At 35.3% G+C, this 17,371-nt stretch overlaps 1 protein-coding gene across 1 annotated transcript in view; it reads right to left on the bottom strand.

Annotated features, from left to right (window-relative positions):
• Positions 1-17,371, bottom strand: part of MGAT4C (MGAT4 family member C) — a 135,781-nt gene that overhangs the window by 60,271 nt on the left and 58,139 nt on the right. The window lies entirely within an intron of this gene.

A 17,371-nucleotide genomic window follows, 5' to 3' on the forward strand; every position in this document is an offset into this window, starting at 1 on the left:
GGTCCACAGAGGAAGGATTCAAGGCAGTCTGTAAGAGAAATATCAGAGTGTGTTTTGTTAGAGAAGCTTATGTCTTTCTATAGTACGAAACAAGAATGCAAATTCAGATAAATTGAAAATTAATATAATTAAAGTATAATTAATCTCAGTTGAAGGATCTTTCTTATATGTGATATCACATGGGTTCACAAAACTCTTTATTCTGAGGTTTGCACCAGAGGTGGTATTCAGCAGGTTCTGACCAGTTCTGGAGAACTGCTAGTGGAAATTTTGAGTAGTTCGGAGAACCGGCAAATACCACCTCTGACTGGCCCCACCTCCATCTATTCTCTGCCTCCCGAATCCCAGCTGATTGGCTGGGTCTTCTTTTGTTGCCCTGCACAGGAGAACAGAGCTGGAAAGCAGGTTAGTGGGGTGGGGAGGGAATGGGGATTTTGCAGTAACCTTCCCCATGGAGTGGGGAAAGAATGGAGAATTTACAGTATCCTTCCCCTGCCATGCCCACCAAGCCACACCCACCAAGCCACACCCACAGAACCGGTAGTAAAAAAATTTGAATCCCACCACTGGTTTGCATAGATTGCTGGCTCAGTGGTCATAAATATGTGTGGACCCAATGTGCATTTTCACACATACCATATCCATAGATCCATTAATCTCTTCTGGTGACATACTTTGCATGATATATCTAATATGCTCATGTTGAATCCCATATATCCTTTGAGAAATCTAGGTCTTTATAGTCTTTTCAAAATTTAATAGGGTTGGGGATAGTCTCAGCAAAACCCTTCCACCATGATTCTAACTGAAGTACTCCTTAAAAATGGGAATCTGGAGAAAGCTCTCTCCTCTACAGTAAATATTTCTAGGCAGGCAGATATTAATTGAGGAAAGCAATCTTAAAGATACCAAATGAGTCATTTAAATGTGAGAACCAACAGCCTGAATTGCACCCAAAAAGCAGATGATAACCACAATGGAGAAGTTAGACAAAATTTACAGCAGATGTGTTAGGCAAATCATATGGAACAGTGGTAGGATTCAAATAATTTAACAACCAGTTCTCTGCCCTAATGACTGGGTGGGTGTGGATGGATGGTCATGTGACTGGGTGGGTATGGCCAACTTAATTGGTCTCATCCTAAGGAAATTTCTTCTTAGTCCAACTCACAATAAAATAGCACTGTTCCAATGTTTAGAATAGAATAGAATAGAATAGAATAGAATAGAATAGAATAGAATAGAATAGAATAGAATAGAATAGAATAGAAGAGTTGGAAGGGACCTTGGAGGTCTTCTAGTCCAACCCCCTGTTTAGGCAGGAAACCCTACACCATTTCAGACAAATGGTTATCCAATTTCTTCTTAAAAACTTTCAGTGTTGGAGCATTTACAACTTCTGGAAGCAAATTGTTCCACTGATTAATTGTTCTGTCAGGAAATTTGAGGGGCTCCTATAAAAATGAGGGAGTCAATCTATTTTCCAAAGCAGCAAAAGGCACAATAAGAAACAATGGGTGGAAACTAACCAAAGAGAGAAGCAACCTAGAACTAAGGAGAAATTTCCTAAGGGTGAGACCAATCAACCAATGGAATAGCTTGCCTTCAGAAGTTGTGGGTGCTCTGTCACTAGAGGCTTTCAAAAAGAGGGAGGGAAGTACATCCCAAAAGGACAGTGCCAGGAACCACTAAACCAGGGGTCTCCAACCTTGGCTACTTTAAGCCTGGAGGACTTTGCTGGCTGGGGAATTCTGGGAGTTGAAGTCCTCCAGGTTTAAAGTAGCCAAGGTTGGAGACCCTTGCACTAAACAATGCAGAAAACTTAAAAGAGCCATTCCCCTAAAAAAAAAAAAGTCAAAACCCCAAGCAAAAGCACCAGCTGAGAGGAAAACTAAAAGCAGCTGCTCAGGCTATTTGGAAGCCTGGGCATGCTGCCAAAAGCCATTAACCTTTCCAACTCTATTATTCTATTTTTTCTATGTTCTAAATTGGGTGCTTCACAGCAGAAGCAATACAGCTGGCTGGACCACACATGGATTGAATTCACAGTCTGTATAATCAAGCAGCATCATTGTCCCTTCCTGTATCTTTTTCTCCGGGAAGAAACAAGAAGTAGCCAACACTGCAGCAGCTATAAAAGGTCTTGGAACTCCAGGGAGTATCAGCTGATCACAGAAGTTTTACTTAATACTCTTTATAATGAAAATGTTTGTAATCTGGTCCTTCTTCCTGAAATTAATCCCATCCCTAGATGGGTGATTGATAGGTTTCCCTGCCCTAATCCTGTCAGTTTCTGTTGTTTATTGACTTGATTCAGCCTGTATGTCTGCATTCCAGCTGCAATTGTTAAGTGGTTCTTGGCTGTCTGCCTGGAGCTATTAACTGGAGAGAGAGAGAGAGAGAGAGAGAGAGAGAGAGAGAGAGAGAGAGAGAGAGAGCCTCTCTTGCACTTAATTTTTAGCTACTTCTCCAAACTGCATAAGCAATTAACTAATGGTTTGGGCGAACCTGTGAGAACTGGCTGAATCCCACTTGTGGAATGTGTGCTACTTTTGGACAAGTTCAAAACTTCAAATGTTCTTCATGGGAAGTTCCACACATAGCAAATTTCAATCACAAGGTGATCCTTCTTCAGTCCATGATAACATAGGCCTATAAGCCCCCAATTACAATGGTAAAATAAGTGTTTATTCAATTTCTGTCAAGATAAAATTATAGATTTATCTAAAAAGATTCAAAATATTTCAACTTTCTATGAAAAATGAAATCATAATGACATAAGTAAAGTGAGTCCCCATTCTAAACATATTTTTATTCACCTTGATATTTTACACTTAATGTTCGAGTTCTTAAGCTATTCCTGGCTTCTTGAAATTCACATATGTAGAAAATCAGATATACAGTGTGCGTAGAATGCCTTACTTATGTTTATATTAATTAGGGTATTTTATAAAACATATTGTAAGTTATACCCTCCCTGGAGATGGATAACCACTATATAAATACATAATTATTTAACTGTAGTAATATTTCTTAAAACATTAATTTGAAATATTAATATTTGCATATTATTTAATGATATGTCAAGTTGCTCTTTAATGAAAGAATTAGTAACAACCAACTACACTTATTTCTATGCTGCCACAATTAAGATAACTTTTAGTACTCACATAGAAAAAACACTGTCAAAATACAAAAATACATCACCACTAGAGGCATGCCATATTAATGTTCTTATACAAAACTTATTTAATATACTGTTGAGTATCCTCACAGGGAATACAATTTCTGACTTGTAAGTAAGAGAATAGATACCTCCTTATAAACTCGGATAAAACTCAGAGTCTTAACAGTGGACAATTCTCATTTTGATTTCTATTGTTTCTTTTGTCAGAACTCAGGGGAAGAAAATGATAGGTCTGCCATCACTAGTTTTCTGGTTTAATTAGTGTTTATAAATTCATCTGAAAGCTGATAACAGATTATAGGACAAAGCAGCCGCTTCTACTATGCTTCAAAAATGAAAGCTATTGTTCATTTCCTCCTATTTCACCTACATTAATGAAACCGGTAATCGTTCTGGACCTCATGGCCTTCTGTCATGTAGTTACAGCTTGTCCTTTCACAAAAGAAAATGAGAAAACTGCTGAGTATTAGAGATATTAATGGTTGCGAGAACAGTATAATAAAAAGGCTCTTTTTCAAAAGCTTTGCCAAGTTCATGTCATTATTCATGAATGAGTAATGGATTCACAAGGAGAATAAACCTGTCCTCTCACTGATGTGGAGCAGCAAGAAAGAAGAACAAAAACAAACAAACAAACAAACAAATCATGTAAAACATGCACATCTGGGCATATGGAACAGTTTTAGCCTGAAGTGATAATAAAGTCCACTTACAAGAAATGAAGGTGCCTTGGCATTCTGAGGAGGCATTGCTTAACATTCATAAATCTACAAAGATAAGCAAACATTTTCAGGAGAAAAAAAAAATCCCTCAACCCTGGAGGCTTTCCATAGAACTGTTCGCTTCACTAGTCCATTCAAATTAAAAATTTAACAATGCAAGATCAAACTTGAATATATATTGAAAGAAGGTCTGCCAAGCTATACTTGACCTTTGCAGAAGGAGATGGAATCCATATAACAAAAGTCAGAAATAAGTCCCATTGTACCCAGTCAGCTTTTCTATACCCCTTGTAAGGAAGTATAAGTTTGGGACATAAAATAGATGGTTTATTGTGATTTATTTCAGTGGAAAATATTCTGCAAATGTGCAACCTGATTATATGGAAAACTAGACTGTGAATTCAACAAGGCATATTCTCATGTAAGGATTAGAATAAATAATAAATGTTCTATTCGTGATGAGATTGTATACAATTCCATTTTTAGTTCAATGAACATGCAATGTCTTATTTTTATCCAGATTGGATCACAATCACATAACTCTACTAAACAATAAACATTTTCTATATGGATAAAGGAACCACATGTGTTTAATCTGAGTATGATTTCTTCAAGGAGTAAAAATATACTGTTTGAGCTGAATATGCTACAAATGTTAAGTCTTATCAACCTACAATGATTTTAAATAATTTGTATGATACAGATATGTCAAAGAGGAGTCAAAAAAGTCAAGATGCTAGTCACAATCATGCAATCAAAGCCTTGCCACCTTTTAATGTGTCTTGTGATGCACACAGAAAAGGGCGAAGCTTTGATCACATGGTTGTGACTGTCATCTTGACTTTTTAGCCTTCTGTCCCGTCCCCCGTCCCCGGACACCCCTGCTTTGATGTTGCTTGTGGGATTGTTTTTAAAGATGTTACATGTTATGCAAAATACAATGACCAATCAATTGTCAACATAAAAATAACAAATAGAACATTGAGTTTATTAAAACCACTTTGTTTTCCTGTATTATTGTCCTCTGATTAAATATTTTAAGCCCTGCTCACATTATCTTTCTGTCAAGATTTAGAAGTCCAGTGTTCCAAGCCTGCTGGGATATTTCAGACTTTTGTTATATGGATTCCATCTCCTAACTTTGAAATGTTTTACTTCTCAGAGTCACAAGAAGGAATTAATCATTTGACTGACTTTGGGAGATGACATTGAGCCTCACATAGTTTCCCAGATTATTTGGTAGAAGGTAGGAAAGGCAGGGGTATCATCATACTATTATAGACAGCTTGAGGTATACTAAAATAAATGATTCCTCCTTTTTCATCTTCACAGAAGATATTACATGCTAGAGAAAAACAGGGTGACAGCTATAATTAATGGCAGGGAAAGTGGCATGCAATATTCTTTTGGGCAGCTATAAATTGTATGCTACCTTGATCATAAAGAAGTTTCAAGCTCTCATAACTAGGATACATAAAAATGAGGGGTGAAATGATGAGATTTAGGGCCTTTCTAAAGATTTTTTTTTATTGTCACCTAAATTCTGTCAACCACAGTGGAGAAGATAATGATAACATGTATATTTGCAATACAGCATGTGAATTATTTCCTTTAATCAAGGAGTGCAAAGCAGAAATTTTCAAGAGATTATTCACAAACAGGTCGATTCAGGCTGAACTTCAGATTCTCTGCCAACTTCAGTATATTAAACCAAGAAGCATTGCATTATTATTAATTTCAGTGAACAGTGTGCACTTAAGCCCAAAATGAAATTAGGATGGTTATGTATTACAGACCACTAGAAGACTGTCATTTGGATGATGTACAATAGAATACTAAGAGCTGCTCTTCTGGTGAAATATTACACCTCATGTCATCACACCAATGATATATTTCATCATAGAATAAGGACCAATGTGAAAATAGATCATTGGAAAAATATATCCCCTCAACAAGGGCAATCTACCCAATGTTGGATGATAGCTTGCACAATGTATATATTTCCCATATTCCTAGCATAAACCATTGTTGGATCTTGTTTCCATATTTCTGTTATGGTATTTGTATATGTCAAAAGTCTGAACCTGGGATTTCATATAGCTGCAAAATGCTTAGGAAAGTCTAAGTTAGACAGTTGTATTTCTGTGTCTAAGCCAGCTTAAAATAGCTGGCTTAGTTGCTTCCTACAGTGCAGTAACACATTAGCAAGGAAGTTAAGCAATCACTTTGAAAAGTATGAGTGCCATGGATAACTACTTTGTATAGCAGTAGGTTTAGCATTTCCTAATGGACAGATACTGCTCCCTTTGTCAATTCTGTAATAATAACAGTACATTTTTGTACCATAGTGGGCAGCTTTTAAAATGTTGAGCTTATTGCTCCTCTACAATCAAAACACTCAGTGGTTTAATTCTCCTAAATGAAGAGAAAATGACTTTGGATTGCAGAACTTAAATGTCCAAAACCCAAATGTGTTTTTTTTAAAATTCTTCTGGAACAGATGGTGAATCTCCTTAAGTAAGAACTACTTTATCTGTAGCACATCAATACTTAGTTTCTCCCCTACTGCAATCACTATCTATGAGAAATGGCTGCCAGAAGAAGAAGAATGGCATGATTACTTCCAATAGCAGAAAGTTATTGATTTATTGTTCCCAACCCAGTAGTCTAAATTATCTGTCTTGAGTTTAAGAAATGTATTAAAGGCTGTACAGGTAGAAATTAGGGAAAAGGGGTAAAACCTTTTCATTTTAGTTATTTCTGGCTTTTTAGAATGGCTACAAAGGTTGGAAACTGGGTCTAATTTTGGAAGATAACTTAATAGCACTTACTTGTTGCCCAGTTGTTGGAACATCACAACAATTTTTACAAGGCAGAAATAGAAGTTGCTCTTTATTCACCTCCATCACAATTACAACCTCTCCATGTGTTTTCTTACTGCAGTTTTAACATAATCTTTTCCCCATATGTCTCCTTGAAAATTCTAATTATTTTGTCTCCTATTTACTTTACTCCCTTTCAGCCTAATCCAAGCAGTTCTATGGGTACTTCAGGGAGGAAAAAACAACAACAACCCTTCACCTCATTTGCAAAAGTTTCTTCAAGAAATATGTTTTCTGTTTCTCTGTGGTGTCACAGAACATTTATTTTATTAATAAAATATTCCTAGTTTGAAACTCAGCAGAAATTTTTTGAGTTTTCTAATTAGTACTTTCCCCTGACTTCTCTATTTCCCAGTTTTGTATGGTTTTAGGAAGTCTAGGGCTACATCTTTCTACAAGCATTCTTTTCAATATTTCTAGAAACAGATTTGTCCCTACCCTCAAACTAGCTTAGACTTACACCATCATGAGTATAGGACAAAAATAGCTTATGGGAGCGCAGTGCAAAAAAGCTTATAGCAACCCTTCTCTCTGCCAGCTTGTGACAATTGTTTTTAATCACAGGATTCTCATTGTGTTCAGATTGATTTCATGCCATTAATCAGATAGTTAGATGAGCTTTGACTGGTAATATGCTGGAGATTTTTTTTTCCTCCATGGATTCAGTTCTAATTCAGCAAACACATTTAAAAGTCATTGATACACTTACTATCTCTGGGCTTGTTCCATTCTTAGCTCTCCATTAGTTAAACCTGAGGGAGAATTTCCATTGAATTATATAAGGAACTGAAAATTTTGGAAGAAATGTTTGCTTTACAGGTTCCCTTTAGTATCTGTGTTGTAATGTAATACAAAAAAGTAAAATAAAAATAAAAATATGAGAATAATGCTAACAAAACAATAAACATTAAATATTAAATCAAAATCATTAAAATTGCACTGTAACATGTAGCTGATATAGCATTTAGCATATACTATAGGCACTCATATTATTTAACAATGGTATCTGTATGAGGAAGACAAACTCACTGCTTTGTAACTGTAATGAGGTAACTTTCAAGTCTGATCTACTTACATGGAAATGAATTCATATGAGTGCTTATATTTGCATTATGATAAGACCATGAAAAATATGGCAATTTTCTTTACAATTTTTATTGTTTCTATATTTTTATGCACATACACACACACATATTTCTAGAAAGTCTTTCCATTGTAATATGTGTTTTGCTCTGATACTCTTAGTTTGAGTATAGAATCTAAACTTCCATTACAAAGTATTAAACAATTATTTTAGGCAGCTTATTTAAAACCTGGTTAAATATTTTTGACTTAAACTGTAAACATGCATTTCAAAAAAATAATGAAATGTCAAGTCCTCATATTTTCATGAAAAATGCATTAACTACTTCAATTACATTTTTAACCTAGCCAATCCTTTTAAATTCTTTTAAATACTGAGATGTTTCAACCCAAGTTTTGCTACACAGATTTTACATTTTTACTTAGAAAAGTGTCACAAATGATCAAATTTGCATTAAAATGGTGTAGTATGTAGACATCGCAGTTTGGTTCTACTTAGTTTTATTGATCAACTTGAATACAGTCTACAAGGCACATATAACAACTAAGCTTCTTGGATGGGAAACAAAATGTGAAAAAATAAAAGCCAATCACCTTTTGGAAAAAGTACCTATGGGACAGTTATAGTGACTATATTTTCTTGCTAGATTCTGCACAGCAGCACTGGGGATTCATCGGAAACACATAATTAATCGACCATAGCTATTTTACACAACTAATACAGCAAACCCTTTTGCATTACTACTATTTTGCATTTTGATATTTAATGACTATCGGCCTTTCCATTTAAGGATTCATATAATTAGGCCATGGTGTGTTTTGCTCGTGGGTAACTGACAGCTTGGATGTCAAATTGTGATTTTAATATAGATTTTATCTGTTGTTTATTATTTTATTCTATATTTTTAACTGGATATTCCTGGAATGTTTTTAACTTGTTCTGGTCTCTGGTCTTTGACTGTAATAAACTTACTTGACTTCAGTGGTGGGATTCAATTTTTTTTTACTACGAATTCTGTGGGTGTGGCTTGGTGGGCATGGCAGGGGAAAGATACTGTAAAATCTCCAGTCAGAGGCGATATTTGCCAGTTCTCTGAACTACTCAAAATTTCAGCTACCAGTTCTCCAGAACTGGTCAGAACCTGCTGAATACCACCTCTGCTTGACTTGATAAAAAATGTTTATGTTTATAATTTTGCTTTGCAAAAGAGAATTTGAAGCCAAGAAAACAAAGAATTAAATAAATCTAAATAAGACTTTTTTGAAATAAAGGACTGTACTATATAATAAGGGATATATGGTCACTGTTTGTATAGTTCAGTGCATTAATGGAATTCAACCCACAAAATACCAGATGTGGCCATTATTAACTACTATCATGATTACTATGTTCTAGAAATATTCTAGTGATTTAAAAAAAATGCTTGGGTTGCAGTACAATTAATATATTCATAAAGAAGGTGCTGAATTCCATTAATGCAGTAGAACTATACCTCATTCTTTTACTTCTCTGACCCACCAAGTACTCTATTTGTTGTAGATGTGTGTGAGGTTGGGTTGTATGTGTCTTTGTGCTTGGAAGACTAAGTGAATGTATATTGGGTATGATACATTAATATCTGTGTGCAAAGATTTTATATTGCATTATTTCTTTGTTTAATAAATTTTATTTATATTGTATATACTGTATCTACTTTGGTAAGCATTCAAAGTGCCTAAGAAAGTTGAAAAGCCAAAGGAAAATATAGAACATCAATACATGTTAAGACTAACAATAACCTAGATCAGGGGTCTTCAAACTTGACAGCTTTAAGACTTGTGGACTTCAACTCCCAGAATTCCTCCTCCAGTCATGTCAGTTCAGGAATTCTGGGAGTTGAAGTCCACAAGTCTTAAACTTGCCAAGGTTGAAGACCCTTGACCTAGATACTAAAATGAGAACCTATTTGCTATGGTCTTAAGGTACTAAGCAAGAAACCAGAAAATTAAATTCTAGTCCTGCCTTAGGTATGAAGGGACCTCAGTGACCTTTGGCTAGTTACTTTCTCAGCTATAGAAATAAGACAATAACAAACCACTTTTGAAATCTTGCCAAGAAAATTGATGAGCAGTTGCTAGGAATCAACACTGACTCAAACGTACATGCACACAAGTATTTAATAGCTGATAATAAATGGTTTGAGAAAAAACAGGTGTTGATAGATTTCCAAATACTGTGAGAGTAGAGGACAAATGCAACTCTCAAGAGAAATCATATAATCTCCCTCTTTTATGTTAGAAAGACAGTGCACCCTCTCCTGATGATCTGAACTAGGCAGGTTTGCAAGACATGTCAACATTCCAAGTAACAACCTCCAAAGAAAAAGATTCCAAGCATCTCATCTTCCCAAAGATACATTTTATTAGGGATGTCATATTGGCACATCTGGGAAAAACCCAAATCTAAGAATTCCAGATTTTCTCTAAACCAAAGAAAACCCCAAATCCAACCCCTGCACCCAATCGTCCATCACATGGTTCAATGATTACTTCGTTCCAACTGGAGACTGCCCCCAGTTACTCCCCTCCAGGTGCAGGGTAACATGTCCTTGATTTTCTGAGAAAGGAATGTTGCTGTGGCTAATCTTCCACTGCTCCTCAAAATCCCCCTCTCAAATTCCCAGGTACTGAATGTGGCAGCCCAGAAGCCTCAAAGAAAAATGGCTTCCAAGCTGACACATTGATGTGAACTCTCTCCAAAGCTTGATTTCAAATGCTATATTCTGCACCTCTCTCCCTCTCTCTCTTTCACTCTTCACCCTCTCCCCCTTTCTCCATCTCCATCTCATCATCTCTATCTCACTCTAGTATCTTCTCTCTCTTTCTTCTGTATCTTTATCATCTCTTTCATCCCTATCTCTATCATCCCTATCTCAATCATCCCTATCTCAATCATCTCTATCTCATTCTATCTCTATTACCTTTCATATCTCTTTCTTTACACATACATATACACATATGTACCCACAAGCAAAGCACCATTTTAAAATTACTGAATGTATATATTCTAATAAATTCAATGATTGTTACATTAAAATCAACATGAGGCATAAGAAGGAACAAGAAAAATTATGAATCATTTATTGACTGGTTCATGAGAAAGCTTTCAGCTAATAGTTCAAAGTAAATAATTCACCTCTATATACCCATAACACATCAGAATTAATAACCTGTCAAGGAAATGCAAAAAGAAGGATATGTTGATTTAGCTGTCTTTACTATGCTGAGAGATCACTTTTACCAATCTCAAGAGATAGAAAAAGAAGAGGATAAAACTAGCATACATAACAAGTGATATACATACAAATGAAGATTTACTGCATGTCAGCAAAATAAAACATACTGAAAAATCCAAATAAGAAAATAGAAGAATATTGGGTTAGTTTCTGGTAAGCTCTTGATCCATCCAATTTTAAAATTATACTAGTTAACCAATACTATTATTTATCTGAACTTCATACACATTTATTATGGATTATATTTTGAGAATTAGTGTTTGTAGTAAATACAGTAAAAATAAGCAGAATACAATATTATAACAAACAAAATTATTGAAAAAGAAACAAAATGAAAATACAATAGATGTATTCTGTAAGAAGAAAACAACAGCTCAAATTAAAAATAATACCAGGATTACTCAGGATTTGTTTTAAACCCAGCTATATTGATGCTCTGAATAGTGGTTTCTTTTTCTTCTTTGTTTTGTCCTCTCATATTAAGGAGCTCTAAGTGTTAATTTTGTCTGAGCCAGATTTCCCACAAGTAGCCCTCAAAGTTGCTGCTTGTGAGGAGACCACTCAAATTGTATCATGTCTAAACTTTTTAAAATTATTTAAAAGCATCTCAATGTAATGCAATACAGCATATCAGTTCAATTTGCTTTGAATGTTTGCATTGAAGTGGTGACTCATTCAGAAAATTGTGAGTTAACTTGTTGAAACTGGTACTACATAAGTAAAAATAAATGAATATCCTTTGAATTTAATCTTCCAAATGAATTATTTCCATGTCCTTATATACTTAAGATCTGTACAAGACAAATTGATATTGTATTAAATTATGCAATATATAATAGTATAAAATTTCAACAAATGTTAGCCCTTTCATTGTTTACAGTTCTTGATGTGTCATTAAAAAATTGAAAAGAATATTTTACTGCCATTGCTATTTGCCTACATTTTCAAAGCTCTCTCCCCCCTCCCCCAAATTTTGCACTGAAAAAATTAGGGGAAAAAGATTTTCCTTCTGCTCTTATGAATTGAACTTGGGCTCATGAAATAAGTTATGGTAAAAAATTTAGCTTTAAGATGAATGGAGGGAAGCACTTCTAAATAGCAATTATTATATAATCATGCCACAATTTGCCACTGGTAGGAAAAAATAATGTACAAAAAGAGCAGATGCTTATATAACATTGATTAGATATACAGTGTATTAAAGGTAAAGGTTCCCCTCGCACATATGTGCTAGTTGTTTCCAGCTCTAGGGGAATCATCTCTATTACAAAGCTGAAGAGCCAGTGCTGTCCGAAGACATCTCCATGGTCATGTGGCCAGTATGACTAAGCGCCAAAGGCACATGTAATGCTGTTACCTTCCCACCAAAGTGGTCCCTATTTTTCTACTTGCAATTTACATGTTTTCGAACTGCTAGGTTAGCAGAAGCTGGGACAAGTAACTAGAGTTCACTTTGTTATGCGGTGCTCGGGATTCGAACTGCCAAATTGTCAGCCTTTCTGATCAACAAGCTCAGCGTCTTAGCCTCTGAGCCACCGCATCCCTATACAGTGTGTTATGAGGACATTATCACTAGGGCTCCTGTACTTTTCAAGAACATTATTTTCCAAATACTTCATTTGATGAAGAACGTCTTTCTACCTTATGGAATGTCTATGGAGAAGCTTCTTGGATAAGAAGTGAAATATTTTCAAAGAAAACCAGAACGTCCAATTGCCTCTTGAAAAAGTACCTTCGGGACTACCTTATGGAATCTTTATTGATTCTATAAGCCATATATATACAAAGCATTACAACGGTCCCATCACTCCACTGCCAGATGAGCTAAACTGTAGTACTTCAGTTTATTTTATCTTGTATTTAAATTCATTTCGATATTTTAGCACTGCCAAGAGTTTAAAAACATACATTCAACATCTACTCAAGTCTTTTTTCTCCTATTTCTTTTGAAAAATATATGATACATTTAATGGTATTAGCAGTTTGCTGTAATTCTCATTTTCTGCAGTTTAACACATAATCAGAGCAGTTATGTACTATGAAAACTGGTAACACAATATTCAAGTGAGCAGTACTAGCTATAAAAATATATAGCTACAAAGTCTGAGTGTTAAATAAATACATTCACAGTGGGTCTTATTAGATCTGTAAATCCTTAATTCAAGCTTTTAGTACCCTGATGTCATTGTATAACACACTGTCAGTTTATGTCAACTATTAGAATATATACTGCTTACCATTATTCTCTTACAATTACAGTATGTATAGATGGGAGAAGGAAAAAAAAAAGAATTCACATGGAATTCTTACTACAGCTCAGTATTTATTTATTTTATTTATTTATTTGATTTGCCAATTGTTTACAAGATAATAAGTATAAGTGTATACATAGTTGTGAATACATGAAATGGGTACATATAAGAAAAATAAAAGAATAAGAGAAACAATAGGACAGGGACGGTAGGCACGTTGGTGCGCTTTATGCACGCCCCCTACAGACCTCTTAGGAAAGGGGTGAGGTCAATAGTAGACAGTCTAAGGTTAAAGTTTTTGGGGTTTGGGGAAGAGACTACAGAGTCGGGTAGAGTATTCCAGACATTGACCACTCTATTGCTGAAGTCGTATTTCCTGCAATCAAGTTTGGTGCGGTTTACTTTGAGTTTGTATCTATTGTGTGCTCTTGTGTTGTTATGGTTGAAGCTGAAGTATTCATTGACAGGTAGGACATTGCAATGTATGATTTTATATACCATGCTTAAGTCAGACCGAAGACGGCGTAATTCAAGGTTTTCTAGTTCTAGAATTTCAAGTCTGGTGGCACAAGGTATTCTACAACGAGTAGAAGAGTGGAGAACTCTTCTTGTGAAATTTTTCTGGACTTTCTCAATTGTGCTAATATCAGATACGTAATGAGGGTTCCAGACTGATGAGCTGTATTCGAGTATTGGTCTAGCAAATGTTTTGTATGCTCTGGTTAGTAGTGTGATATTACCAGAGAAAAAGCTACGTGAGGATTAGGTTAACAACTCTTAATGCCTTTTTGGCTATGTAGTTGCAGTGGGCTCTAGCACTTAGATCATTAGAGGTGAGTATTCCAAGGTCCTTTACAGAGCTTGGGTCATCAACAAGATCTTGACTATTCAGCTTGTATTTTATTTTCTGATTTTTTTTGCCAATATGTAAGACAGAGCATTTATTTGTTGAGATTTGAAGTTGCCATTTGTTTGACCATTCGGATACATAGTCAAGATCTTTTTGTAGGGTAGCAGTATTGTCTGTGGTATTGAACAGCTTTACATCATCAGCGAAGAGAACGCAATTGCTCTTAATATGATCACAGAGGTCGTTTATGTAGAGTATGAAGAGAGTTGGTCCTAGAACACTGCCCTGGGGACACCACTATTGACAGGTACTGGATTTGATAGGACGCTCCCGATTTTGACCATTTTTGTCTGTTTGACAGGAATGCTTCTATCCAGTTATTCAGTTGTCCAGAGATACCATAGGATTTTATTTTTAGGAGTAGTATAACTTACCCAATAATCATAAATCCTTTTCTAAAAATTCAGTACAATATTACCTACTATGGACCACTCTTCAGGTGAGTCTCCATTGACAGAAGTCCTTCTAGCAACTCTACCTGTCTAAGCAAAAGGACATATAGCAAGGGGTAGAAGTAGTTTCTCAGTTATCAGTGCATTTCAGTAACATTTTCAGTAACAATAGTAACATTGTAGAAATGAAAAAGCTTTGAGAGGTATTATTCTAGCCACAACTGATACAAGAAATCTAGAGTTAGAGCAGCTTTATCAAAAGCCTATTAGTTTATTCTTATATTTGTATTCAAGAGAAACTTACACTTTTTTCTAATTGTGCTTGTTTATTATAACAGCCTCAAGACTTAGCTATTTGAAGAGCATTATGTCTCCTGATGCTGTTGCTAGTATTCTTAATGGAATTCAAAGTAACAGAGAGATATGTGTTCAGGTCATTTTTAACTCTTACAAAGAGAGATACTAATGAAATCTCCATTAATGCAATCTAAATGTCTTCTTATAATATATTGTAATATATTCCTTAGAAAGAGAAAGACTTTTTCCAGTACCGCATATATTCTTCCAAGGAAAACAGATAATAGTTGTCCACCATAATCCACAAAGGGAAATATGCTAGTATATTTTCATTCCAGATAGTGATGGTTTATGAAATAAAAAATAAATGATATTTTTATATTTTGTAAGTAATAAGCAATCTGAAAAAAATATTTGTTTCTTTGTTATATGATTTCTATAGCTACCCATCTCACACAAGTGACTTGGGGTAGTTTGCAGAATTAAAAAAATAAAAAATGAAAAAAGCATCGGAACACCTCTAAGGACATAAATGAAATCTCATCCCATTCATGTCAGAAGCACAGTTTTGGAGCTTCCGGGTTGAAAGGATTAAGCCAGTGACATTGCTGTTGCCTGGGGGCCACCAGTGGGGGCTCCTTTCATGTCCCCATCAAGGAGCTGGAGTGAATGACGAGCTCACTCTGCCATGCAGCAGCACTTAGGTCTTAAACATGGGCTTGCCAGACTCCAATTCAGCATCCTAACCAAATGAGCCACCACACTCCTATAAATGAAGTGAGGAACATTCATTTTAATAACATTGATTTTTTTCCCCATAATATTAAGGGATTTTAATCCAACTATTTAAGTCTAATTCAATCTTTTGTAAAAGTTTCAGCATACTTATTTTCACATATTTAGAAATATTTTAGAAACATAAACTCCGATATTTAATATAATAATTGGACAAAACCCAGCTCTATACTTAACTGTGTTGACATGTTCAGATCTAAAGAAAAGAAGCAAGATTTATCCCAATTAATCTTGTAGACATATTACATTCCAAAACCCTGTGCTACCTTTGCAAAATTAAGCAGACTTACACTCCACCAAATTAATATTCTTAATTTCAAAGATTGCCTTACAATAGTAGCAAAAACTTCAAGGATCAAATTCAATAGTAAGGGTGAAGGTAGATAGACTTGCCAAATGGCACATTACAACTCAAAAGAGACAATAATTTGATTTGTTACAATTATGATGCACAGTTGTATACAATAAATCTCACCTCATTTCAACAAATTTCCTTGGAAAGTATAATCATTAATTGCCTTAAAAATGTAATCAAACCAGGGAAGAAGGTGGAGCCTCCTCGCTGACAGACCATAGATCACGACTCTCTGCGGCTATGGTCTGTGCTCTTTCGTTGGAGAGTCCCGATCATTATGATTAGGGGCTGAAGCTGCCTTGGAGGGGCAGTGGAGTAAGGGGAAGCTGCAAGCCAGGTTGAGGGGAGCCGCATCTCCCCCCCTGGGCTTGGTCTTTTCCCCTCCAAAGACGACTGCAGTGGTGGTTTAAAATGGCCACCCCATAGAGGAGGACTCAGCTGGATTAAGATTTGTGCAGGAGGGAAGAAAGGTGGATAACATCTGAACCGGGACAACTGGGCAATACAACTAAACAAAAGTACCCCAGGATTAAGGTAACATGGAATTTTTAAGAAAAGAAAAGTGAGCAGCGAAATTACAAAGGGACAGGAAAAAAAATAAGAAAATATTTTTGACAGCTAAGCGGGGCTTCGAACTGGGAAAGGAAGAAGCCGGAACTAAAGATTTAACTAAATTGGACTAAAATATTTTGGCATTTTGGCAATAAACAGGCATAAAATAAAGCTGGACTTAAGATTGTCAACAAATAATAATAATAAAGTTTACAAATTGGAGACTGGTCTGTGTTGGAATATTGAGGTTCAAAAAACCCTAAATAAAAAAATAGGGGAAAAAGGTGAAGACTTTGTATAATGGAGAGTGCCACCTTTTGACAAAAACTTGAGCTCAAACAAAAGGGAAAGCATCCTGTTTCTGAATGAATTTGTGTGGATATAACATTAAAGAAATATTGAAACAAAGTAAGAATCTTAGAAAGTGAAAGCAGAACCAGAATAAAGAAAAAAGCAAGGAAAGACTGACTGTGGGATTGATTGATGTTTTTGGTATAGACCCTGGGCTGGAATAATTGAGAACTTTAGAAAATTGAAAGAAGAAAGAAGGAAAGTAAAAGTGTTTTTTTTTTTTTTTTTTGTGGACTTTAACAATCATAAAATATAAGAGTGTGTAATGATATCTCTTCAGGAATTAAAAATGGAACTTAAAAATATGAGAGAATTACT

This window comes from Notechis scutatus, chromosome 6 (genome assembly GCF_049901735.1).
Source record: "Notechis scutatus isolate UNSWTSFEM ecotype Mainland chromosome 6, rNotScu1.2, whole genome shotgun sequence".
NCBI lineage: Eukaryota > Metazoa > Chordata > Lepidosauria > Squamata > Elapidae > Notechis > Notechis scutatus.